Here is a 25,602-nt window from a genome sequence, read left to right as displayed (position 1 = left end):
TGGTCTGCAACCCCTCTCTCTCACTCTTGTTGTGTACCAGCTTGTTCTGCATGAATAGAGATGGAGAAAGTGTAAGCAGGACGCTTGCCAGGCCAGATGATAAGTATTCCTGGCCTGTGTGGGTGGTCCCATGGAAGTCATGAGGACAATGACAGTGATTGTGAGAGAGTGAATGATGATGTCCCTTGAACTGGCAGTGAGCGAGATTCATTATGGATGTGTGATGAGTTTGTGAGTGTTTGAATTGAGAGTGATGAGAAGAGTGATTTACCCTGCAGAGCGGAGATCATTCATCCTCTTGTGGCACTGGGTGGCTGTCTTCTTTTTCATTGGCACTAACCACCACTGCCACTGCCTCCCAAGCCAGGTGATGATATTGCTGCCCATCCTGCGGCCAGAGCAGAGGTAGAGGACATCATGGTGGTCCTCCACTGCATCCAAAAGGCAATCAAGGGATGAGACATTGAACCCTGGAACTCCAGTCTTTTTGCCTTTCAGGGCCATGTTGTCTTTGCAGCAGTTGTGGGCTGGAACCACTGAGAGATATGTGCGCAGCTGCACTTTAAATATGGTGCCCGGCATGATGAAGCGGCGAGATGATGGCGTGGTGGGCGAATGAGAGCCCACCCACCATGGAAACGGCCTGTTTCCCGGGAAACCATAATTAATGCGGGTTTGGGACTATACGGCGAGAGAAGCCGGAATTGCGGCCGGTGGGTAAAATGTCATTTTACCCATCCGCTACTGCACTTAGTGCAAATCTGGGACGATTCCGTCCAGAGTGAGAGAGCAAGAGAGAGGGAGAGAGAGAAAGAGAGAGAGAGATTAGACTTAGGACCTAGGAAAGCAGGAAGGAAGTTGTAGAGGTTACTTCTGTGTTTATACCTAAGGAAGAACTGACCTTCTAGAAGGTGCATTAATCTTACAATTAGCATATTTCAGGAATGTATTCACAATAGCTTTTAAATCAGTTTCTTAGACTTGTTGTGAACTGCTGGAGTATTGCTTTGTTTATATATTGAATGAGAATGCTTTGGCAAAATAGCAGTGAGGCTTTTTCATGGCCCTGGGATAAGGGTGAAAGCAGTGAGTCCGCACACAGCAATCCCACCCTTGCCTACTTCATTCCGAGGGTGGGAATTTTAGACACACCGCTATTTCCATGGTGTTGGGTCCATTTTGGTAGGAAACATGGTTCATGGCACCTCAGAGGAGTTGTGAACCATGGAGAAGCCCAGGACGGCATCATCCCAGAATTGCACTAAGTGCGGTAGTGGGCGTGAAAAACAACATTTTACCCGCCAGCCGCAATGACGGGTTTTTGCGCCATATCATCCGCTTCCCACCTCATTAATTATGCAGCCACAGGAAACACGCTGTCTTGCTGGTGGGCGGCCTCTGAATCTTCTGCCATGCTGTTACCTCACTGTTTCTTCACTCTGGGTGACAAATCTAAATACAGCCACACAAAGTCCTCAATGCTTGCAGTGCAGGACTGCTCCAGTGAAGACCTGGCCCTGAATGCCAAGAAAAGTTAGTTCAGTGGCCCATCACTAGAATGCATTTTGCAGGCTGTGATGCACTCTACCCCAGCTCTGACCACAGGAGGTCCAGCAAGCTCACCACTCCGACTTGGGAGGCAGTGACAGTGGTGATCAGTGCCAGTGCTGCAAAGAAAAGGTTGGCCATCCAGTGCAGAAAGAGGATGACTGATCTCATCCCTGCTGTCAGGGTAAGGCAACCATCTCATCACTCTAAACTCACAAGCCCATCACACATTCACTGGCATCTCACTCACTGCCAGCTCAAAGGACATCACCACTCACTGTCTCTCACACACACCCTCACATTTCCATGTGGCCTCATCTCCTCTGGAGGCTGCCTCCTCAGCACTCAACATCTTGAGGCTACAGGCACAAATTAACATATGCCTCACACACACCTTGGGATACCCTTCTTCCCCAGTACAGCCCTCACTCTGCAGCCTCTTTCCTTGCCTGAGGCCACTTCTCCCCTTTCCCCAAGCAAGCCCTAGCCCTGCAGCTATTGGGAAGCCACTCCCTCCTTCCAGTTGGTCTGGTAGGTAGAGAACTGCCCATGAGCCCCCCCTAAAAATGATGTGGTGCTGCCAGCAAAGCCTGGTGCCAATGGCCATGAGTGCTTCCTGAACCAAGGTAGGCAAACAAACCTCGAAGTCCCCAGTGAAGTGCAGCTCGCTAGGTGCATGTTGCTTGTGTACAGTTGTGAAACGCCTCGATGTGTGTGCCCAAATGATCCAACATGGGGAATTATTCCGGCGGGCAGAGCTTATAATCAGAGTAATGAAATTAGGTTCCTGATGTGTGCTGGCAGGAAATGCGGCCCTCCATTGACCAGTTGAGTGGATGATCGTGAACTGCTTTTATGACAAGGTGGAACCAATTTTTGCGATCTCCCAATATTTTCCGTTCCCACCTGCTATGGCACTAGCTGCAAACAGGAGTGGACAATTCCTTCCCTGGTCTGCAGTTGAGAACCTTGGGCAGAAATTTCTGTCTTGTGGGCAGGCACGTGCCCAGCCCGAACGGCAGTGAAATAGTGATGATGTTGGTTAAATGTCCTGATGTCATCGCGTGCTCTCGCGATCTTTCGGTCGATGGGCATGCGCGAGAGGCGGCAGCGCGCCCGCCGACAATTAATTAAGTTGCATTTTTCACTGCCCGCTCAGTCGTTTGGTTGGCGGGCGGGTGAATAGGCCAAGCGGCCTTTGCATTTTTCATGATACCTCATCCATGGGTGGGATGAGGTTTCCAACAGTTACTAAAAAAACAGTAAAAATTTCTTAACATGCTTTTTAACATGTCCCTCTTCATATGACTGAACCAAATGTGGGGACATGTTTATATCATTTATAAAAAGTTTATTTTTGCATTAAAAATTCTTCAGCTCCCTGACACAGCTATTTGTCTTCAGGGAACTTTCAGCGTGCGCTCCTTCTGCCCCCACCCCAGCAGCGCTGAGGCTCTTAGCATGCGTTTCACACTGGCTGGCCTTTAATTGGCCAGGGTGAAATCGTGATTGGAGCTCGATCGCCGTGCCCGCCAGGGGAAAATCCTGTCCCTTTTGACAAGTAAGTTCAAAAGATGTTGACAACTTCACATGTTGTAATGTAATGGTGTGTGATAAGTTTAATATGTTTTTAATACATTATTTAATGATATGGCTTTGTGCAGAAAAGGTAAGTGACCATTAAATTGACCAGCACTGCGAACATGTTAAGAAGCATTAGAATATTTTATACAATGGACAATGTACTCTTCTGAATTCAACATTATTGAGATTAAGATTTTAAAGTGTAAATATCCCTCTTTGATTTAACCTTTTCTTTGATTGGCAGTCTAGCTACCAGCCTGACCTTTGAAGCAATGGAACAGATGTCCATTTGTTTCCCTGCTTCAGAGGTTGCACAGATGGCTAAGGTCCTTCAAAGACATCAATAGTTTTAATTTATTTATCACTGGAAGTTTTGTTGACACAGTAGTGCAATCAAATCCCAGCATGAATGCTTGATTGAGTTCCAAACCCCATTAATGAATTTTGCCCTGCAGGGTTTATTGACACATCAGTCAAGCAGATTGTGATCTTTGATTCTATTGACAGTTTTATGAAGTTTTATGAGCAGCTAATAGGATTACAGTTTTTTGAAGAGATTTTGAATGGCTATTTGTTTATTTTGACAGTTTAATGATCAGTTAAGGGGAGTAAGTTTTTTTTCAAGTGAGTTTCTGTGGTTGTGTTTGACTGACAGCTTTATGAACTCCGAAGAGGATTAAAGTTTTATCAGGAGACTTTTGAATGGCTGTTGTTGATGTTGACAGTTTCATGAGCATGTCAAAGACCTGCAAATGATAGTAAAGGGATCATGAGTTCTATCCATAGTAGATACTGGGTAAGTGTCTTGGGGAGGGCATGAAAAGGAATGGGGGTGCATGTGGAGGGAATGGGAGATATGAAGAAGCATGAGGGAATGGTGTGGGCATGGGGATGGATGGGGATGAGGGATAAGGGCTAGGGTTCCTAACACTCATATTCAGAATTGGGCAGATGTCCCAGTGAATGGAGGCAAGCCTTCTAGCCTGCATGCCTTGACACATTCCCACCTTGGGCCTGCTTTAGTAAGCTGTGGTTCTGACTCCAGCCAATTACCATCACCCTACCTTGAAAATAATGCGGACGGGCACTGCTAGGCCCGGATCGCGATTCCCAGCTCGAGGATAAAAATCTGGACCTAAGTTTCAAATTGTTTTCTGAACACTTTGAAGTATTTTTTTTTTGTGCAGACATGGTATCTATTTCACAAAACATGGGATAATTTGAATTTTTAAAATAATATTAACACTTTTAACGAACCTAGGCTTTTGCATTACCATCATTCAATCGGTAACTTGGTTGTTACCAAAGTTGATGTCAGTTATCTATTAATTAGTTTTAATTGGGTAGATGTTAACTGTATGCGGTGATAGAAAACTGATGGGAAAACTCTGGGTCCCCATTATCCTCCGCGCCCAATTTTCTTTTACTGAGTTCAATGAAATCAAAAAATTGGGCAGGGTACATATGAGAGGATGATCCATCATGTGCGTGTGTCAAAGTAACATGGTTTTAGTACAGTGATTCTTCATGAAAATTTTCAGACAGATGGTATGCTCTGCCCACACTTGATAAGTCAGTCCTGCCTTTTGTGCCTACTTTATGTATCTAAGCTATAATTGTCATGGCAACCTGACCTTTATAGGCTTTTTCAACTGACAAGATCTCTCAGACTGTTTCCATAGAATCAGTTTTCATGTGAATTTGAAGACTGGTGTCAAAATGCAGCTCATAACTTGGATTACAACATCAACACATGCTGAGAAGTCTAGTTTGGAAAAGTGGTAGCCCTAACTTATCAAGCAAGCTGTAGGAAGTGGCAGCTGAAATTTCTCATTGAGATGTGTGACGCCTGGTTCTGAGTTACAGAAAATAGTTTTCTACCATTTTCTGGTACTTGCATTTTTAAAATTATCTTCAGAAATGCAAGTCTTAGGTCAGAATTTTTCACTTGGTGCGTGGGTGCGTGCCTGGCCAGCTCAAGCATGAAATAGCGTGTGGTGACATCGGGCGAACGTCCCGACATCATCGCACACCCACATGATATTTCGGTTGGTGAGAGCGCGCTAGAGTTGGAAGTGCACCCATCGTCAATTAAGAGGCCTATTAAGGCCACTTAAGTTGTAATTAACAGAGATTTTTCATTGCCCCTCCAACTTTACAGTTGGCGGGTGGGCAAATAGGCCAGGCGGCTTTTGCATTTTTCAGGAAACCTCATCCACAGGCAGGATGAGGTTTCCATTATCAAATAAAAAAAAATAAAAATACATGGACAGAATTTTCATCTTGCATATGTTCATGTGACTGATTCTGATGTGTGGGCATATTTTCAGGATTTTAAATCTTTTTTTTTATTGCACTTAAATTCTTCAGCTCCCTGAGGTAGCTCTCTGCCTTCAGGCAGCTTTTCATTCTGCGCTCCCCTGCGCCTGTGCTGACTTCAGTGCTCGCCCTCCTCCTTCCCCCACCCCAGCAGCGCTGAGCCTTTCAGCGTGCGTTTCACGCTGGCTGGCTATTAATCGCGGTCGGGGGCTGACCACAGTTGGGGGTCCGTACCCTGGTGCCCCCGGGCCCACCGATTGCCAAACTAAATATCCTGCCCTTAGAATTTACAGGAAAGACAGGAGTGTAGCACATTAGGAAGAAGAAGAACATAAAAAAAGTATGAGCAGGAGTGAACTGTACAGCTCCTTGAGCCTGCCCTGCTGTCAATAAGATCCATGGCTGATCTGCTTCAACACCACTTTCCCACCTGTTCCTCATATCCTTTATCCCTTGATTCCCAGGGAGATCAAAAATCAATCCACCCCAGTTTTGAATATAATCAACGGAGCATGCATAGCTCTCTGGGGTAGAGAATTCCAAAGATTCACCTTCTTCCTTATCAGTCCTAAATTATTGACTCCTTATCCTGAGGTTATGTCCCATGTTCCACATTCCCCAGCCAGGGCAAACAACCTGTGTCTACCCTGTCAAGTCCTTGTAGAATCTAAACTCCATATAAAATGGATCTAATTTACTCAATATCTCGTCATAGGACAATCCTTTCATCTCAATAACCAACTAAGTGAACCTTTGTTGCAGTGCCTCCAAGTTCCTTAGATATGGAGACCAAAATGGCACAAAATATTCCAGGTGTGGCCTCACCGAAGTCCTGTACAATTGCAGCAAGACTTCCTTATGATTGTGCTCCAATCCCCTTGCAACTTGCCATTTACCTTCCTAATTTCTTGCTGTACTGCAACTAACCTCCGTTCCTTATAGGAGTGCAGGTACCAGAGCCTGTATCTGGGATGCTCTAGTCTGGACCTGTTCCGGATTTGGGGACGTTATGGATTTTGGCTCCTGTAAGGTGCACTTATAAAATATGAGACAAGTACAACAAATAAAGAATAAAAGGCTTTTATTTACTTTAGTTGTTTTATTATTTTATTATTTTACTTTTTTATTTTTGTAAATTACATCTCAACCGAAGGAGAGTCAGCTGGTGTGCAGGCACGTGCTGCGGAAGTTGAAGGTTCAGGTTCTGTCATACTTTCTTTAAGCATGGCCTGCAGCTTAAGTTGTTTCAAATATGTGGGCCTTTCTTTCAGGAATACCTCTTGTATTTTGTAGACCCACATAGCATGCTGCTCTGTAATGAAGCTTCTCTGCTCCATCCCACGAGTCAATTCCTTCGTTAAGCTTATGCACCTGTCGATAGACACTTCTTCCTGTTCATCCCCGCACCGTTTTCATCATCATTATCACTCTCATTCTCTGTATTCTTATTCATGACCGTGTCGCATATTTCACTATCTGTGAGTTGGAAGTGACCGGAGCATCATTGTCAATATTCAGACAATCCTCAACAGCTTCTTCATCTAACAACTTGGCTTCAGCACATGGCAAACCATTCGCACATGCCAATAAATCTGCAACAGCTTTTTTCTCCTCAGACACACTAAAATCAAGGTGAATTTCACCGATATCATTTAGGAACATAGTAAATGGCCACAAGCTGTGCCATCCATTTGTCAAAATACCTTGGGGTACATTGACCCAGGCCTTCGCAGCACTCCAGAGTGCATCTTTTACATTGAATTATTTTTGGAATTCCTTAAATTCCAAGCCTCTGTTGCATGAAGTGAGCATTTTGTGCATGAATTCAACCTTGTACCTGGTCCCGAATGCCCGCAGAATGCCTTGATCCATGGGCTGGATGAGGGATGTACAGTTGTGGGGGGAAAATAAACTACAAAAATCTGTTATACCATCCTGATTAAACATGGTGTTGTTTGGCCTAACTCTTCATGGAACACTTTTGCCTGTGCCATGATAATGAAGTGATCCAATGGATATTTCTTGCTTTGACACGGCCTGAACCACTCTAGTAACACTTTGTCTACATGGACAGTCTTTGACTGATGGAGTGTTTTCCTATTATCCATTAATTTGGGAAGATCACTGTCAGCATAAAATTTAAGTAACTTCTTTTTCAAATCATAGATGGTTGATGTACCAACATCATACCCTTCACTTAATTTTTTGTATTGCTGAGAAATGAGACATGTCTTTTCATCTTGCACTCATTAGGACACTAGCCAGAATACCAATATAAGGGGAAAGCATGTATGTGAGCAGTGTGCTCAAGTTGGCAAATGTTGTTCCTTGGAGAATGCACCAGTGATGGTGACTGACAGTTAACTGCCAACCATCGTTTGAAATTTAAACCAGGCAGCTTGACCCTGATTGGTCAATACATTACCCTGAGGAATGAGTCAGTGATTGGCTGTCACTTATTTTGTTTAGCTGAAACAGGCTCAATGTATGCACATGTTCCTTTCTGTCTGCAAAGAACAGGGCCCTGTGTATTAATATGTGTAGCTTCCAGTATGCGCAAATTGTGAGCCCGACTGACAATTTTAACTTGGTTGTTAGCGTCATTCTTAGCACACGGAGGATTATTTAGCAAATGTTGTTCAATCGCGGAATCATATCTAATGTTGGACACTGTGTTTTGAGTTTTGCAAGCACAAGCTGGTTGGGTACGGTCTGTACCCTGCATGTTGCAAACAGTGGCTGGGACATTCTGTTTAATATGATCCGGCAGTCTTTGGGAAGAACGACCTACATACCTAGAATCACACTGGCAATGAAATTCATATACCACATTACTCATTTGATAGGCAGAACGTCTTTTTGGCTTGATCGCAGCATCCTGTTAGTGGTGAATACCACTCGTGTTGCTACTGCATACTAGCAGCATGAAACAGCTAGCTTCACCTTTTGATCAAATTTTTGAGATACCTTGCCCTTCCAGGGTAATCTGAGGTAGACTGGGCACTTTTCAGGGCTGAAAGTGACGGCCTTGGGCTCGTTCATGAGTTTGCGTGATATACAACCTGAAATGATGTCCTGATGAGAGAAAGATGAAAAGCTTAGACATGTCTCTTTTTTCAGCAATACTCAAGTTCTATACTACCAAATGACTACTTAATCTTCTCATTGAGACACTCTTGTCTAGACATATTAGTAACACCACTTTCTGCTTAATACTCAGCAACAAATGTTTCCTCTTGGTGCTCCTGCCAGCCACAGGACTTCCTGCTGGCCTTTTCGGCATGAAACCAAGGGTAATAAAGACCAGAATTACAGACAGACACTTGTTTGAGCAGTGTTCAAACTGTGACACAAGTAATTGACGTGGGAATCAGTGGTGCCACTAAATAAAGTGGGAGCTCGATGAAGTAACCTGTACGCCAATTTCAAATTGCTACATGTGGCGCCATCGCTAAGTGCAGCCAGTTTTCGGCTTCTTCCGGTTTTTGGGAAGCCGGATGAGGCGTCCGGTTCTTTCACGTCCCTCTAAATATCAGCATTTAAAAGTTTCATGCCTTTTAAAAAATATTCTGATTTTTTATTCTTACTACCAAAATGCCATCTTGAGCTGTTTCACCAATGACCTTCCTTCCATCATAAAGTCAGGAGTGGGGATGTTCGCTGATGATTGCACAATGTCCAGCATTCGCGACTCCTCAGATACTGAAGCAGTCCATGTCCAAATGCAGCAAGACTTGGGCAATATGCAGGCTTGGGCTGACAAGTGGCAAGTAACATTCACACCACACAAGTGTCAGGCAATGACCTTCTCCAACAAGAGATAATCTAACCATCACCCCTTGATAATGGCATTACCATCACTGAATCTCCCACTATCAACATCCTGGGGGTTACCATTGACCAGAAACTGAACTGGACTAGCCATATAAATACTGTGGCTACAAGGGTAGGTCAGAGGCTAGGGCAGCAGATACATGGGAACGCCACCACCTGCAAGTTCTCCTCCAAGTCACTCACCATCCTGACTTGGAACTATATTGCTGTTCCTTCACTGTTGCTGGGTCAAAATCCTGGAACTCCCTCCCTAACAGCACTGTGCGTGTACCTACACCACATGGGCTGCAGCGGTTCAAGAAGGCAACTCACCACCACCTTCTCAAGGGCAACTAGGCATGAGCAATAAATGTTGGCCCAGCCAGCGAAGTCCACATCCCATGAATGAATTTTTTAAAAATCCTGCACCGAGTAACTCACCTCCTGACTCCACAAAACCTGTTCACCATCTACAAGGCACAAGTCAGGAGTGTGATAGAATACTCTCTACTTGCCGGGATGAGTGCAGCTTCAACAACACGCAAGGACCTAGACACCATCCAGGACAAAACAGCCCACTTGATTGGCACCCTGTCCACAAACATTCACTCCCTCCACCATTGACGCACAGTGGCAGCGGTGTCTACCATTTACAAGATGCACTATAGGAACTCACCAAGCCTCCTTAGACAGCACCTTTGAAACCCAGGATTACTATCGTCCAGAAGGACAAGGGAAGCAGATAGATGGGAACACCACCACCTGGAAGTTCCCCTCCAAGCTGCCCACTATCCTGACTTGGAAATATATCACCGTTCCTTCACTGTCGCTGAGTCAAAATCCTGGAACTCCCCTCCTAACAGCACTGTGGGTGTGACTGCACCACAGGGACTACAGCGGTTCAAAAAGGCAACTCACCACCACCTTCTCAAGGGCACTTAGGGATGGGAAATAAATGATGGCCTAGCCAACAATGCCCACGTCCCATGAATAAATAAAAAAAGCTTTACACTTCATCTACCACCTTGTTGCCCACTCACTTAACCTGCCTATATTTCTTTGCAACCTCTTTGTGTCCTCCTCAGATTTTACATTCTCACCTAACTGTGTATTTCAGCAAATTTGGATACATTAGTCTTGGTCTCTTCCCCTAAGTCATTAAGATAGATTGTAGGTAGCTGAGACCCCAGCACTGTTCCTTGTGACACTACACTAATTACAGTCTGCCAATTTGAAAATGTCCCATTTACCCTTATTCCTTGCTTCCTAATGAATAAGTTAGACAATAAGACAGGAACAACAGACTGCCATTCCTTTCAATACTATCTCAGTCATTAATCAATAATGTATTGGTTCCTGACTTTACTATTGGCACATTTCATGAGCGTCATTTTCACTTTATGGTCAGATGGATTTGCTGCTGGACTACAGCATTATGTTGTTGTTTGAATCGGTTGTCTTTTTCATTTTTTGGAGTATTGTGTAACCTGTCTGTTCACCAATTTAAAACAATGATTTGAATTCAATTTTTCAAATGTACACATTCATGGACCATATCCGAAATAGCATTAAAGCAGTTTTGTCTCAAAAAATGTGGCAAGGTATAGTTTTAGATCAAGAAATGAGGACACTTTTTAGACAGAATGGCTCTGACTCTGTAAGCAGCATATAAAGACAAAAACATCCATATTTTCTGATATGGCTCACAAATCACCTTAGGATGCTTTTCTATTTTAAAAGTCCTGTGTAAATGTGAGGTGATACACTTTGGAAGGAGTAATTTGACAAGGAAGTATTCAATGAATGGCATGACACTAGGAAGTTCTGTGGAACAAAGGGACCTTGGCGTGTGAATCCATAGATCTCTGAAGGCAGAGAGGCATGTTAGTGGGGAGGTGAAAAAGTGTAAATGGGACACTTGCCTTTATCAATCAAGACATAGATTACAAAAGTAGGGAGGTCATGCTGGAGTTGTACAGAACCTGAGTGAGGCCACAGCTGGAGTACTGTGTGCAGTTCTGGTCACCACATTACAGGAAGGATGTGATTGCACTGGAGGGGGTGCAGAGGAGATTCACCAGGATGTTGCCTGGGATGAAACATTTAAGTTATGAAGAGAGGTTGGATAGACTTGGGTTGTTTTCGTTGGAGCAGAGAAGACTGAGGGGCGACCTGATCGAGGTGTACAAGATTATGAGGGGCATGGACAGGGTGGATAGGGAGCAGCTGTTGCCCTTAGTTGAAGGGTCAGTCATGAGGGGACATAAGTTCAAGGTGAGGGGCAGGAGGTTTAGGGGGGATGTGAGGAAAAACTTTTTTACCCAGAGGGTGGTGATGGTCTGGAATGCGCTGCCTGGGAGGGTGCTGGAGGTGGGTTGCCTCACATCCTTTAAAAAGTACCTGGATGAGCACTTGGCACGTCATAACATTCAAGGCTATGGGCCAAGTGCTGGTAAATGGGATTAGGTGGGTAGGTCAGGTGTTTCTCACATGCTGGTGCAGACTCAATGGGCTGAAGGGCGTCTTCTGCACTGTGTGATTCTGTAATTCTGTGATTCTGTAAATGCAAGTAGTTATTGTTGTTATTATGTAAAGTTTTGGCACAGTTAGACAAAACCAGTCAGCATAATAGGGTATGTAATTGTTAACTCATAGATCAGAAATACAGGACATGAAGAAAGCCACATACATTGCACTTCAGTTTCCCCTCTTTTTGCAATATTTTTGTTGGTATCGCATGGTGGCCTATTTAACCAACATGATGGATTTCTTGATGCCCAGCTTTTCTCTTCAATTCCCTTCACAACAGGTATAGATAAAAAAAGGTTCAACACTTTGCTATTGCAATTGAAACCAAATATATTTATTTTTGCAGTAAGTATTTAAGGTCATTTTTCTACAATTACCCTTTAGGTCAACAAGATGAATTTGAGTAGGATAGAATATTGAGCATAGTGATACTTCACTCTTTGATGAATTGATGTGACGCCCATCTGCAGGAAAGCCTCAGGCATTGATGGATTTACAGAATTTGTAGAAAGGCATAGGGTGGTGCAATAGGTTAGACAGTGGCATCGCACCCCTGTGGCCTGGCTTCAACTCTAAACCAGATTATTAGAATGAAAGTCTCCTGTGTCTGTTGCCTGTACAATATATATGCAAAATGAGTTTGGGCATTATAAACTCATGTTTTTTTTTGAGAAAACTGTTCCAAGTTAGCATCAGGTTGGCTGTTTCATTCAGAGAGGAGGGCAAACAGCTTTCCTCTGCATCTTAACTGTGTTGCACCTTATTGATGCTTGATCTTGGCAGTGAATGCTGAGAATGGAGTGTATTCCATGCTCGGCATGAACATCCCTCAATTGCAGGGAAACAATTTATAAAATAGAGATGATTAATCTTGTTGGCTCTTTCAACAAAAGATGATGGAGTATAATTCAATTGTATTTATACCTAACTATATACTTTCCAGGAAAAATCATTTCTGCACGGTCTTGTGGTCTTCTTGCACCAAATGACCAATGGTGGATCTGACTACAGATGCTGTGGTACAATAAGACAAGTCAACTTCAGAACTTATCACTTGGATCCAGCCTTGATTAAACCCGGCAATTTGAGGTGACAAGGGGCTGAATTTAATGGCCACAGCGGTGGCACTGTCCACTGGCCAGAAAGCCAGGCAAGCCGGCAGTGGCCATTTTCAGAAGCCCTGATGGAATTCAGTTGTAATCAGGCAGTTAATTGTTTTTAAAGGTGGAGGCCCCACCTCCAAGTACTGATGGGCAATCAAAAACACTGGCAATTCTTCAGTTCTAGCTGTGCAGGTAAGTTGGTCGTGCTCTTATCAAGTACTGACCATAGCTCTATACTACCCTCTCAGGCCTTTGCAGTGCCAATATCTGAGCTGGTGGCTGAGTGTATGACTAAGTGACAGTGCATCGTCATCGTCACTTTCATGGAGTATCTCTTCCTCTCCCCCCTGCCTCCGCTGAGGTTGTTCAGGCAGCAGCTCCACGTATCTGAAAGCATGCAAGCATAAAGGGAGGGGTACACTGAGGGAAGGGGGGTGGGGAGGAAAACAGAAATTGCATGGTTGCAAAATTTTCAACTGCCACTTGATGCTATATATCAGGATGAAGGTGATGTGAGAGTTGAAAAGGGGCACAAGGCTGTCACTTACTGTCACCCTGGATTGCCTCTACTGTGCCAGATGCCACAGACTCCATTGTTTCCTGTTTCATGATATTTAGGACTATCTCCTCCAGGGAGCTCAAGGGATGGATTTGCGGAGTGCCCTACCCCTCCCTTTGGTCCTCTGTGTCTCCTTTCTGTTATATGTCACCTTCTTCTGCAAGAGAGAGGGATAGTGTCAGTGATTGCATGGCACTGGCTTAGGTCATGTCTGCCATAGCTGAATTGTCAGAGGGGTGTCGAAGCAGTGAGATCTGGGTCTGCTGCCAGCTGTATTAGAATAGCTGTCTGTGGGCGAGGTGGGATATGTGAATATTAGATATGAATCCTGAATTGCAGAGATTGCTGCTGTGTGAGTAAAAGGGGCATTGTACATTGAGCAGAGAGAGGTAGGCCTGAGATGGACTCTGAGGATGCAATCACTCACCTTGACCAGTCGTGTGAAGTAATTGTATTTCTTCCTGCATTGCTGCTATGTTTGTGGTGTCAAACTCTGAGCATTCACCTCCTGGAAAATGTGTCCCCATTCTCTCTTCAGGCTGAGTTTCCCACCTGGAGAAATATTGCCTCTCTACTGGAGTCCATCCCGGTGACCAGAGTATGCAGTGCAATATAAATAAAGTAGGGAGCCTTCTCCCTTGACTACTGTGTTTTGCTTTCGATGTTGAAAGCTCATTTTCTGTCTCCCTTTAATAGGCAGTGAGCCGTTAAGATCGGCAAATAACGCTGCTGGGCTCCCCTGCTGTACACAGAGACTGCAGACAGCATGGAGGGCAAAGAAGCAGCTGGAGTTGCTTGAACCAATACAGAAATCATGTAGATTAAGTGGTAATTGAAAATCCTTGCCTCACACAGTGAATCATGACCCCTGTGCCCCAAAATCGGATCGGCTTAAACCAATTTCTAGCCAATGCAGTTTTGATTATATTGATGTGGACAGTGGTCCACATGCATACTTCGTTCATGCTGAGAAGAGCAATTGTTAGTTTTACAAAATAATGAATTTTGCTAACATATATATTCAAATCTGCACAGGTGTGTTGTTGAAATAGAAAATATTTTGCTATCAATTTTTTCCAGCCTTGACTACTAAGCATGATGTAATAGGAAATATGCAGAGAGAATTGGCATCAAAATTCTGTACAAATTACTGGCCAATTGTGATATTTAATATCATAAAACAACTATTCATTACTTCTTCAATATACTAATTCGACAACTTGGAACTGTAAAAAGCCATCTAACAGATTCCAGGTTGTTACACTGGTCTAACAGGTTTGCAACTTGTACGTTGACATAAATTATTGCCAAAGATTTTCAATGTATATGAAGAACAGATGGACAAAATTTTTCAGTGAGAATTTCATTGCCAGATGCCAAATTGTTGCAATGTAGTTTGCCAGATAATGTTGTTGCAGTTTGTGGCATGTATGTCCACACAGGTACATAGCAGGGTAATACTTTTGTTTTGGCCACATTTGGTAATCTGGGAGCAAATGGCACTTGCAATTTTGCTCAAACTCATTTGTACAATGACAAACATAGGACAGAATTTTACGTCCCGTGGGTGGGTGGACGCCCGACCCGATCGGATGTAAAATAGCGTGGGCAAGCATCCCGACGTCTTCGTGTACTTGGGCGATATTTCAGTTGGCAGGCACTCGCAAGAGTTGGCAGTGTGCCCGCTGACAATTAACAGGCTTATTAAGGCCGTTAATTTATTAATTAAGAAAGATATTTTGCTGCCCGTCCAACCTTACGGTTGGTGGGCGGGTGAATCGGCCAGGCGGCCTTTGCATTTTTGAGGAAACCTCATCCACGGGTGGGATGAAGTTTCCGACGTTAATTTTAAAAAAAAAATGTTTTGACATAATTTTTGTTATGTATATGTGCATGTGAGTGAGTTTGATGTGGGGACCATTTTTTTTCAGAATTTCCAAACCTTTAGTTTTGATTTTAAAATTCTTCAGCTCCCTGAGGCAGCTCTCTACCTTCAGGGAGCTTTCATTGTGCACGCCCTCCTCCCACCCCCCACCCCCCCCACCCCGGCAGCGCTAAGCTTTTCAGCATGTGTTTCACACAGTGTGAAATGGCGGTCAGGGGCCGATCGCGGCGGACCATTTCCCAGCCGCTCCCGCACCCGCCCAATGACCCAAAAATCCTGCCCATAAAATCTCCCATGAATCAGCACAACTGGGCAGCATTTTAGAATGTAACAGTTTATTTTTAACCTGTGCATTAAAAAAAATTCTTAGAGTGGTTGCCTGATATATTTTTATTAATACCACATGAAAATGTATTTTATCACAGAAAGTAAACATTTTTAACAAGTAACCTGATTTTAGATAGTTAAAAATGAGTGTAAAGACTGCCATTGCGACCCACAGGCTGTGGTTCCAGTGCCATATATACACCTTAGGATTTTCCTTGTGTCCTAGATGTCTATATGTGCAGGAAGTGCCTCCAGCTCCTCAAACTCATGCTGTGGGTTTCTGAGCTTGAGGGACAGCTGGCTTCATTGCAGGGCATATAGCTGGCTGAATGCCTGGAGGCTTTAGGAGGTAGCCATCCAATTGCTAGGTAGAGTTCAGAGCAGCAAGTTGATGGTCATCCAGATGGGTAGGAAGAGGCAGGCAATGCAGGAATCCTTTGGGAGCGTGGCACTCTCAAACTGATAATTAACATTAAATATCAGTGAAGGTGAAGACATCGTGTGGTGTGTAGTACTGAGCCTGGCACCATGAGACAAAGGATTCCACAGTTGGTATAGCAGAGTATAGGCACACAGTAATAACTGGGGATTCCACAGTCAGGGGGACAGACAGTTCTGTGATGTATATTGCTTCCCTGCTGTCAGGGTAAGGGACGTCACAGAGAGCATGCAGAATGTTTTGTAGGTGGAAGGGGAAAAACCAGAAGTCGTGATGCATGTTGGAAGCACCAGCATAGGATGGAAGAGGGTTGAGGTCCTGCAGTCAGGATTTTAGAAGATGGGGAGGAAGTGAAATAGGAGGAAAAGGCAGATTAATCCATAGCAAGAGACATGGTGCAGGACTGAGGCCTTCAACCTGGGACATTGGGGCCAGTTCTATGGCAGGAAACACCTCTTCAAAGTGGATGGGTTGCACCTGAACAGAGTGGGGACCAATAGCCTCTCCAGCAGGTTAATTAGTGTTGTGTGGAAGTGTTTAAGCTTGGTTTAAACTTGAATATTGTTACAGTGAGTCCCTTCATTTAAGCCATTAATATAGATTGTAAATATCTGAGGTCCAAGCACTGATCCTTGCAACACCCCGCTACTTACAGCCTACCAACCCAATAAGTCCCATTTATTCCAACTCTTTTTTCTATCCATTAATCAATCCTCAATCCATGCTAATATATTACCCCAATCTCAAGTGTCCTAATTTAGTGCAATAACCTCTTGTGTGGAACCTTCTAGATTCCTTTTTGGAAATCCAAATACACTACAGCCACTGATTCCCCATTATCCATCTTATTATATTAAGTATAATCACGATGGTTACATCTTCAAAAAACTTTGTCAAACATGATTACCCTTTCATAAATCTGAGGTGAATCTGATTAATCATATTATGATTTTCTAAGTGTCCTGTTATCCTAATAATACATTCTAGCATTTTGACGATGCACCCTCTTTATTACCTTTCTTAAATAACAGTGTTATTTTTTCTACCTTCCAACCCTTGGGAACTGTTCTAGCATCCAAGGAATTCTAGTAGATTAAAACCAATACATCCCCTGCAACTACCTCTTTTAAAATTCATGGATACAGTGCGTCAGATCCAGGGGATTTGTTGCCAGTTAATCCCATTAATTTCTCCAGTACTATTTCTTTACTTATACAGATTTCTTTAAATTCCTCATTCTTGCTAGACCCTTGGCTCCTCATTATTTTGTGTATTTTGTGTCTTCTATCTGAAGACGCATAAAAAGTATTTGGCTAATACCTCTGCCGTTTTCTTATTCTCCATTATAACTTCATCTGTCTCAGCTTCTAATGGGCCCATCCTTAACTTTTACTAATCCTATTGTTGCAACCAGGTTAACAGGGGTGAACTGACTCCTTTCTTTGTCCCACTCCTGGGTTGGTTTGAATGTAAAAAGGATGTGATGTTGTCAATTTAATGTATATTTAACTGTGTAAAGCTCAATGCAAGAAATATGCCAGCCAGGTTTCTTGACTTAACAAGTAAAGAGTTAGTTTTATTGCTAAAATTCACTCAGGTAAAGATGCAGAAATTATTAAAAGGTTCAAGATGTACAAATATGTCCACCTATCCACTAATGCATAAACAACACATGCATAATTGCCCTCCCCCCTCCCCAAAGCATATAAAAAACAAATAAAATTCTGCAGAGTGTCAGATATTAAAAACTTGACCAAGTAACAAGTAAAGTTAGAAAAAAAATCACAGAGTGTCCAGATGTTTGTTTTTCGCTGAAGGGTCCTGGTCCACAATAGCTGCTGGTTCTCGGGTTTCTCACTGGAGACAATAGAGTTGATTCAGAATTCTCCTTTAAGAGCTCTTGGTTTGCAGCAAAGAGGCCTGCTGGTGGGTTTTTCAAATCACAATCAGCTCAGCTTTTATGAGAGGCTTCAGAAGAAAGAGGGATAGAGTAAAGCTGTTGACCCTGTGGCAGTCTCTCTCTGACTGTTCTAAATCTGGTAGAGCTGGATCACGTGAACTCTCTCCAAGAGCTCCATTGACTTTGTACCTCCATAAAAGCAGCTCGTTTCCTTTGTAAATGCTGCTCCCTGTCATAGGGACCTAGGCCAGAATTTCATGGCATCCCCACCATTGGGATTTTCGCCAGCGGGGGAGGGCGAAATTGAAGCAACAGGATTCCCTCTGGGTTCCTGCCCACCCTGACCATACAGCAATTTTACACTGGGGTGGACAGGGCCTTGGACACCCTTGCCCCCAGTTGATGCCCTTAAGTGGCCAAACCTTATGTCCGTTTCCCCACCAACCTCAATTTTAGGCTGGCGGGAGGATTTACCTGGCATTGGGAAGCCCAAAAAAGATGGGGCCTAGATCTCGGGTGGATGGGAAGAGGAGGGTGGGGCGCCTCCATCAGAAGCCCCCTTCTAGCTGTGTGTGCCCACCCCCTTAAGGTCTAGTGGCTGCTGGACCTCCCTCCCCCTGCCCCCAGCCTTTCTCCGACACCCCGATCGCCCCAGGCCTTCCCTACCCTCCACGACCTGGGACCTCTTAAACTTACCTTGTCCTCTGGTTCCGGGGCTTAGGCTCAGGCATGTTGATGTATTACCTCTTCAGTCCATTGCAGCCCTTGTCACTGCAGCAACTGGAGAGCTGCCACTGGCAGCACTATAGGCAGGGCTTCCTCCCGAGTGAGGGGTGGAAGTCCTGCCTGCAGCCACTTAACACTCACTCGAGCATGAAATGGCTGCAGGGCACTTGGAGTCTGGGGAACAAATCCCCGCCGACTCATCGGATGGCGGGAAGGGACACCACCGCCATCCGAAAAATTCAGGCCCTAGGAAACTTTCTTGTGTACATTCCATGAACTCATCCTCCACACTATTACTGCAAACTTGGTTTGTTCAAAATGTATAAAGATTAAAGACCCTCATGCTTATTTTATCACCCTCAAATGGCCTCCGCCTCAAATTTCCTGATCTATACTCTGCCCTACACTACATAAGCAACCATAAGCAACTCCCACAAATGTTTGCTGCTTCTTAGCTCCCCCCAAACTGATACTAATTCTTGATTTTCTGAGTTAAGATCCTTTCTCGCTACTGTCTTTATCCTATCTTTTATTATCAGGGCTAACTGCCCTCCTTTTCCAAGTTGCTTTTCTCCTCTAAAAGTTAAGCATCCTGGGATATTTATAGTTCCCAATTCTGGTCACTTTACAAGTAGGTCTCATCAATGGAAATGAAATCAAACCTATTGGGCAGAATTTTGCGCTTGACGGGCAGGTGGGCCCCACTGGCTCGGCGGTGGGCGGACAGCCGATTGCCGCTGCCGAAACGGGCCCCGCCGCCATTTTGAGTGGGCAGGCCAATTAAGGCCTGCCCAGCGGCCTGCCCAACAGGAAGCGCTATGCGCTTCTCCCTGAGACTAAGTGCTGTCTCAGGGAGAGCGCTGAAAGTTTTATAAACTTAAAAAATAGAAAAGTAAAAAAATTATTAACATGTTCCCTTCATGTGACAATGATAAGGTTGGGAGCGCAGGGCCTTTAATTGGCTTAATTATCCTGTCAATGGCCTCAATTGGCCATTGACAGGTTGGCGGGCAGACAGCTGATTTCGCTGTGCCCCCGCCTTCCTGAATATTTAAATGGAGCGGGATGACATCACGGGCCCCACCCCCAACTCGCCGACGGAAAAATTCTGGCCATTAACTTCTTTTTGTGCTATTAATTGATCTAATTTATTGTGAATGCTTCACACATTCAGGTATAGTGCCTTTAGTTTTGATGCTCTTCCAATTTTCCTTGATGTCATGTTAGCCGCTAATGCCTTATCACCCTTGTTCCTCTCACTGTCCCTTCCTGAACCACGGTGCTTATTTTTACCCAAACCACTGCACTGCTCTAGAGCCTTGTATTTGAATTCACCCTTTCTTAAATCCTCCATCTTTGAGATTAAAGCTTGGTCTTTCACTGTAGTTATTTGATTTGCCAAGACTCTTGTCCCAGTCTTGTCTAAACAGAGCTCATCCTGACAGAACAGCTCCATCTTTACCCATTACTGATGACAGTCGACCATGAATCAAAACCTTTGCCTTTCACATCACTCCTTCAGCTTTTCTTACATTTAACCTTCTAAACTGTTTATCCATATGCTATTGGTGAGTGACTCATGTACCAATCCAGAAATTTCTATTTCTGAGGTTCTACTTTTTAATTTGGATACTAACTCCATGACGTACCTATATTGTTGCTTCCCATGTGGACCATAACTAGAGATCTGCTCCCTTCCACTTGAGTTCTTCCCCAGCTGCAAGGAGATGTCCTTAACCTTGGCATTGGGTAGGCAACACAACCTTCAGAACTCCTAGTCAACGCTACAGAGAACAGTATCCTCCTGACTATACTGTCCCCTATCAGCACCACAATCCCTTCCATTTCCCCCACTTGAATGTCTCCTGCACCATGCTATTATGGTCAGTTTGTTTATCCATCCTGCAGTCCTTGCTCTCATCCACACAGGTAGCAGGTACCTCATATCTGTTCATCAAATTCAGGGACTGAGGCACCTTCATTACTAACAGGATGAAATCCCATACCTACCTGACTTGCAGTTGCACCCTTCTGTCCCTGACCATCAACCAATTCTAAAGTTCTAGTTAATCTAAGGGGTGTGACTGCCTCCTGTACAAAGTGTCCAGGTAACTCTCCGCATCCCTGCTCCCCAGCCAATGTCTTCAGCTTAGACTCTAACTCAACAATTCGGAGTTGAAACTCCTCATGCTGTAGACACCACAAATATGATTATTGGAGATTTCAATGCTCTCCACAACCTGTTGTAGTTATGGCACATCACCTGCCCTGCTGTATTTATCTGATCTTATTTATTTATTGATTTGATTCGTTAATTAGTTTATTATTTTTAATTGGATCTATTCTTTCTATTTAGTCAATTAATTGGTTTATCTAGTTTAAGTTAGTAATTTAGTAAAGAAAAGTAACAGCAAGTTATAGCTTTCCAACTTAGAGACAAAAGAAAACACTTACCAGGTGGTGGAGGTAAAAGAAAGAATAAAAAGCAGCACCTTGTCCCCGTCTGCTCTGAATTCCAACTTGCACCGAACTCCCGTCTGTTAACAAACCACTCAGTTCTGTGATCACTTTGTGTTCCCCACTCTTCTAGACTAATTGTCTACCTAATAATAGTCGGTGCAACTAGGCAAACTTGGTGGTCACATAGAATGGCAAAATTTGTGGAGGTGGCCGTGGGTGTGGCAAAAAACTGAATGAACTATTCATGAAACTACATAAGCAAACAGGCTTCAGCGGTTTGAAAGGTCTACATCTACTGAGATGCATCCACATACACTGACATACATATAGATTTCCATGTATGTACATTGCAGTCTTTCCCAAAATTTTGTATTATATTTCTCATTCTGTTTATGTGAGTTTTACAAATTTGTATATCTGCATTATTATTCCAAAACTGTGAACCAGTAAATAAATCAAAGGATGTAATTTAGTCTAGCCCACTCTATCGTAATGATTACTGATTATGTAAATTGTGCATAAAATCATCTAGTAACTGTTGCAGGAACATAGTATTATATCATATGAGCCATATTACACCTTATAATGTGCTTTTCGTCGAATACATATCCTGTGAAAAATGTAGAACAATGAGAATGTACATTCAGAATCAAATTTCTCCCTTTTCATGTAAAATAAATCTGTAAATACAAATGCACAATTTTTATTCATACTAATGGACAATATTCATTTTTGTAAGTTGATTGTGGAGGGCGAGGGGTTGGGCTGCAAGGCTGAAGGTTTGTCGAGGGCGCCTAATATTCTTGCACTGACCCAGCTGTCAATGCAAACTATGTTTATCTTTGCTCTCAGATACTAGGTGGGCACAAAGCATCTCTCATGCTGCCTGATCGCTTTGCATTTATTCTTTCAAACACGTCAGAGAAGGGAATTTACATTGGAAAGGCAGGGTACCTTATTTGTCTACCCTACAGGGGTAGGGTATTTTATACAGGGTAGGCAAATAAGATAAGTCAGAGTAATTGGCACAAGGCTAATGAGAAGGTACGTTGCAACAGAGGGAGAACGGAAAAAGGAAAAACAGTTAGGAAATTACTTCTTCACATTACTGAGCCCTTTCTATCGCCTTTTATGTGTTTACCATTAGTTTGCAATCCAGGACGCCAATTTGAATGGATGTCCTGAATGAACAAACATTATAATGTTTGCCACATGCATGACTGGCATATTAGCAGATATTAGAATGGTACTGGAAAGTTAAGGATGTAATGACCTTGACTGCCACTGACAGCTGCCATCCCCACAGTGGATGTTCTTATTATGCCCCCACAGCCTATGAAAAAAAAAGAAAGAGCATTGCATTTATATAATATCCTACTTGGTACTCTGATCTCTTTCATCTTGTACTTCTTCAAACACAAGATATTGTCTTCTAGATGGATCAAAAGCAACCCTATCATTAGTTTTACCTTCATCTTTTCTTACTTTCATGTAGGCTGAGTCTAACGACTTGTGGTTCGTTGAGGACCCATGAAATCTGTATTGAAAGAGCTCGTAATTCACGTTCCCTCTTTTTTATGTTTATGGTGCTGAACTCCTGTTGATGCTTCATATATGGTCAGCTTCCAGTTCATAGCAAACAATAACATGGTGAAAGGAACAATGGCTTGAATTTTAACTTGAAGTTGCATTTTGCACTGTTGTGTGGGAGTGCTATTGTGAGGTTGGGAAACCTGGAAGAATCGGTTTCTCAAATGTCCTGCAAAATGTAACCGCAGGATACTTTTCAGTGGGGTTTGTGTCCATGAGCAGCCTGATTGACAGGATGGAAGTGGGGGAAGCCTGCTTCATAGGGCCAAAGCCTATGAGGCAGGTAGGTGGGGAGTGAATGAGATCATGGTGGAGGAAGTGGGTTTGCATCATAGGGGGCATTTCTTGATCATGAAGGGGTTTGATGGTGGTCAGACCAGCAGGAGGGAAGTCTGCTGGTGGTTGGAAGAAGCAATTGATGGTCAGGGGGCATTGTTGGACAGTGTATGTGGGATACGTTAGTGGTTGGTGGGTGTAATTGGTGGTCAGGGGTTGCAATGGTGGTCAGAGGTGGAGAGCAGAACTATTCCGGTGGTGGGGGAGGGGTTATTGGGTATTTGATTGGGCTGGGAGGAAATACTGCTATTCTTTCTGGCCCAGAAGCAGTGGTGGAATGGCACTAACCTTACGGATTCAGACTCTCTCACTTCCGTTAGGCTGGGGAATTTCCTAATACCTGGGATACTCGGAAAGCTGTGGTTAAAAATGAAAAGGAGGCACAGAGCCTCATTATAATATTTAAAAGGCTAACCCACTTCCCGAGAACAGATTGGTTGCCCTCCCCTTGTTCTGCCTCCATTAAGACTGGATGTGGCTGGATTCAAAGCGGGTTGGATTCCCATTTCAGATCTTTTGTATTTTAATTTCTGGCATGACCCAACTATCAGTTTTTGGGAATTAAAATTCAGCCCTGATGCCTCAATAGATGGGAATATTGTGTATCAATTAGCATAACTTCCGTCTTTTTATAACTGAATTAGAATTATCTATTTAAATAAAGCTCATGTAAAACTCATGCTGAATAGTCCCTGACTACTTTAAGGCTATTTACACTGAACTTTGAATGGAATGAATAAACACCAAGCCCTCAAACTCGATCAGTTCCTTTCGCTGTGTTGTAAATCACCATGCACTGTGTGAATTAGTGCAAGTTTAATTCATGTCATAAAATTTTTAATTTCTCTATAGCAAAATAATTAAGTACAGAATAAATCTGATGTGCAGTTTGGAACAGAATACTTAAACGTGGAAATGAAGATTTTCTGTTAATACAGCACTAGAAGATTAGACTCAGATCTAGAGTTGAATGATTTGAAATATACTCATGAATAAACCATGTTATTAAAAAACAGTGAAAAGTGAAATTTAGAGACATTGTTCAACCCTATTTTTTTTTCAATTTAAAGTTTATTTGTTTTTAATTTGTATCCTTTAAGGGAGTGATTTCAGTGCATGGGCATGGAATATTTTTAGGATTGATCTTATTCAAAAAAGATATCTCTGCTTATGACACTCCACAATAAAGTTCTACTTCCTTACTGTTCAATTGTTGCAAATTATTGTTGGTGATTGTAGTAACTGTAGCTTTAAGGAATGTAGGGCTGTAGCTTTAAGATTTATTGTACTGTCTGATATCACGTGACACTGTGAACGAATCAGCCCTAGGCGCAGGGAACCATAGGGGTAGAGTTTCTGTCTCGTCAAGGATCTTGATGGAGGCATGTAACTGCTGCTGAAGCCCTGTAAATAAAATTCACTGTTTCTTATGAGGAACTTGTCTGGATAATCAAGTCTATAACAACTGGCGACAAGGATAAATTGGTTCAGGTGCTATCCCTCACCAGTGAATGTGAGTATCTTGTTTTAAACAGAAGGGAAGATATACTAACCAAGTATGCCACTTTCTGGCGAGATCAACCCCAAATTCGTTTGACTCATCAGCAGAGGATTTGAGTCAATGGGCAGAATTTTCCGTGCCCGCTGGCGTCAGGCATGATCGATGGCATAAGCAGACAATATGATGGGCTTGGTTTTACAATGATGGGAAACCAGTTCGCGATCGTCTGTTCAGCCCGCTGACGGTGGGTTGCATTTCCCACTATCAGACATTGGGAACCTCATTGTAATACATCAGCATATCATTATCAGGCCAGCCTGCAGGAATCGCTCCCCCACTGCTGGATCATCTGTTCACATTGGCGGGAAAGCACGCCGACGTGTTTCTCAACAGCACATAAAAGTTGTGCACTTGTTGCCCTGCACTTTGAGGGGAACTCGGAGGTGAGTACACAGCAAAGTTGTGCAGTGCTCGCCAGGTCACTTGTTGGACTTCAAGCTTCAGGGGCGTCGGGGTTAAGGGCAGCCTTGCCGCTGAGGCAACTGGTGGTAGGCAAGGGCAAGGGCAGCCCTGAATATAGCGCACAAGCATTCGGAGTGGGGGGTAGGGTGGGTGAGGGAAGCGCCCACGAATTTGGGAAACCTGTATAAAGTGACCATTCCTCTGCAACTGAGACTGTTCATGCGCAGTCACATTGCTATGATTGGAGCTGGGCCTCTAGTTTTCTGTCCACTCAAGCAACGCAGAGGCATCAAAGTTCCATCAAGTTCTGCAAAGCTCCCCCCGCCCCGCCCCATGCCTTCCCCCCACCCCCCACGGCACAAACTGCAAATTCGTGAGCATTTTAATGGACTGCAGAACAGTTGGACGACTGCGCACATTATACAATCTCCTTGCGAAAGCTGGCCATGGAGCAGTCACTGGCAAAGGTGCTAACAGCCCCTTGCAATCTCAGCATCCAGGTTTGGACCAGTTTCTCCCAT

The 25,602-nt window shown here is 43.6% G+C and overlaps 1 protein-coding gene across 1 annotated transcript in view; it reads left to right on the top strand.

Annotated features, from left to right (window-relative positions):
* The window catches only part of gabra4 (gamma-aminobutyric acid type A receptor subunit alpha4), a 109,193-nt gene that overhangs the window by 33,897 nt on the left and 49,694 nt on the right, over positions 1-25,602 (top strand). The gene's annotated exons all lie outside the window — the stretch shown is intronic.

This window comes from Cetorhinus maximus, chromosome 1 (genome assembly GCF_964194155.1).
Source record: "Cetorhinus maximus chromosome 1, sCetMax3.hap1.1, whole genome shotgun sequence".
Classification (NCBI taxonomy): Eukaryota; Metazoa; Chordata; class Chondrichthyes; order Lamniformes; family Cetorhinidae; genus Cetorhinus; species Cetorhinus maximus.
Note: the sequence above shows the minus strand (reverse complement) of the source record. Positions and strands in the feature narration are given on the sequence as shown.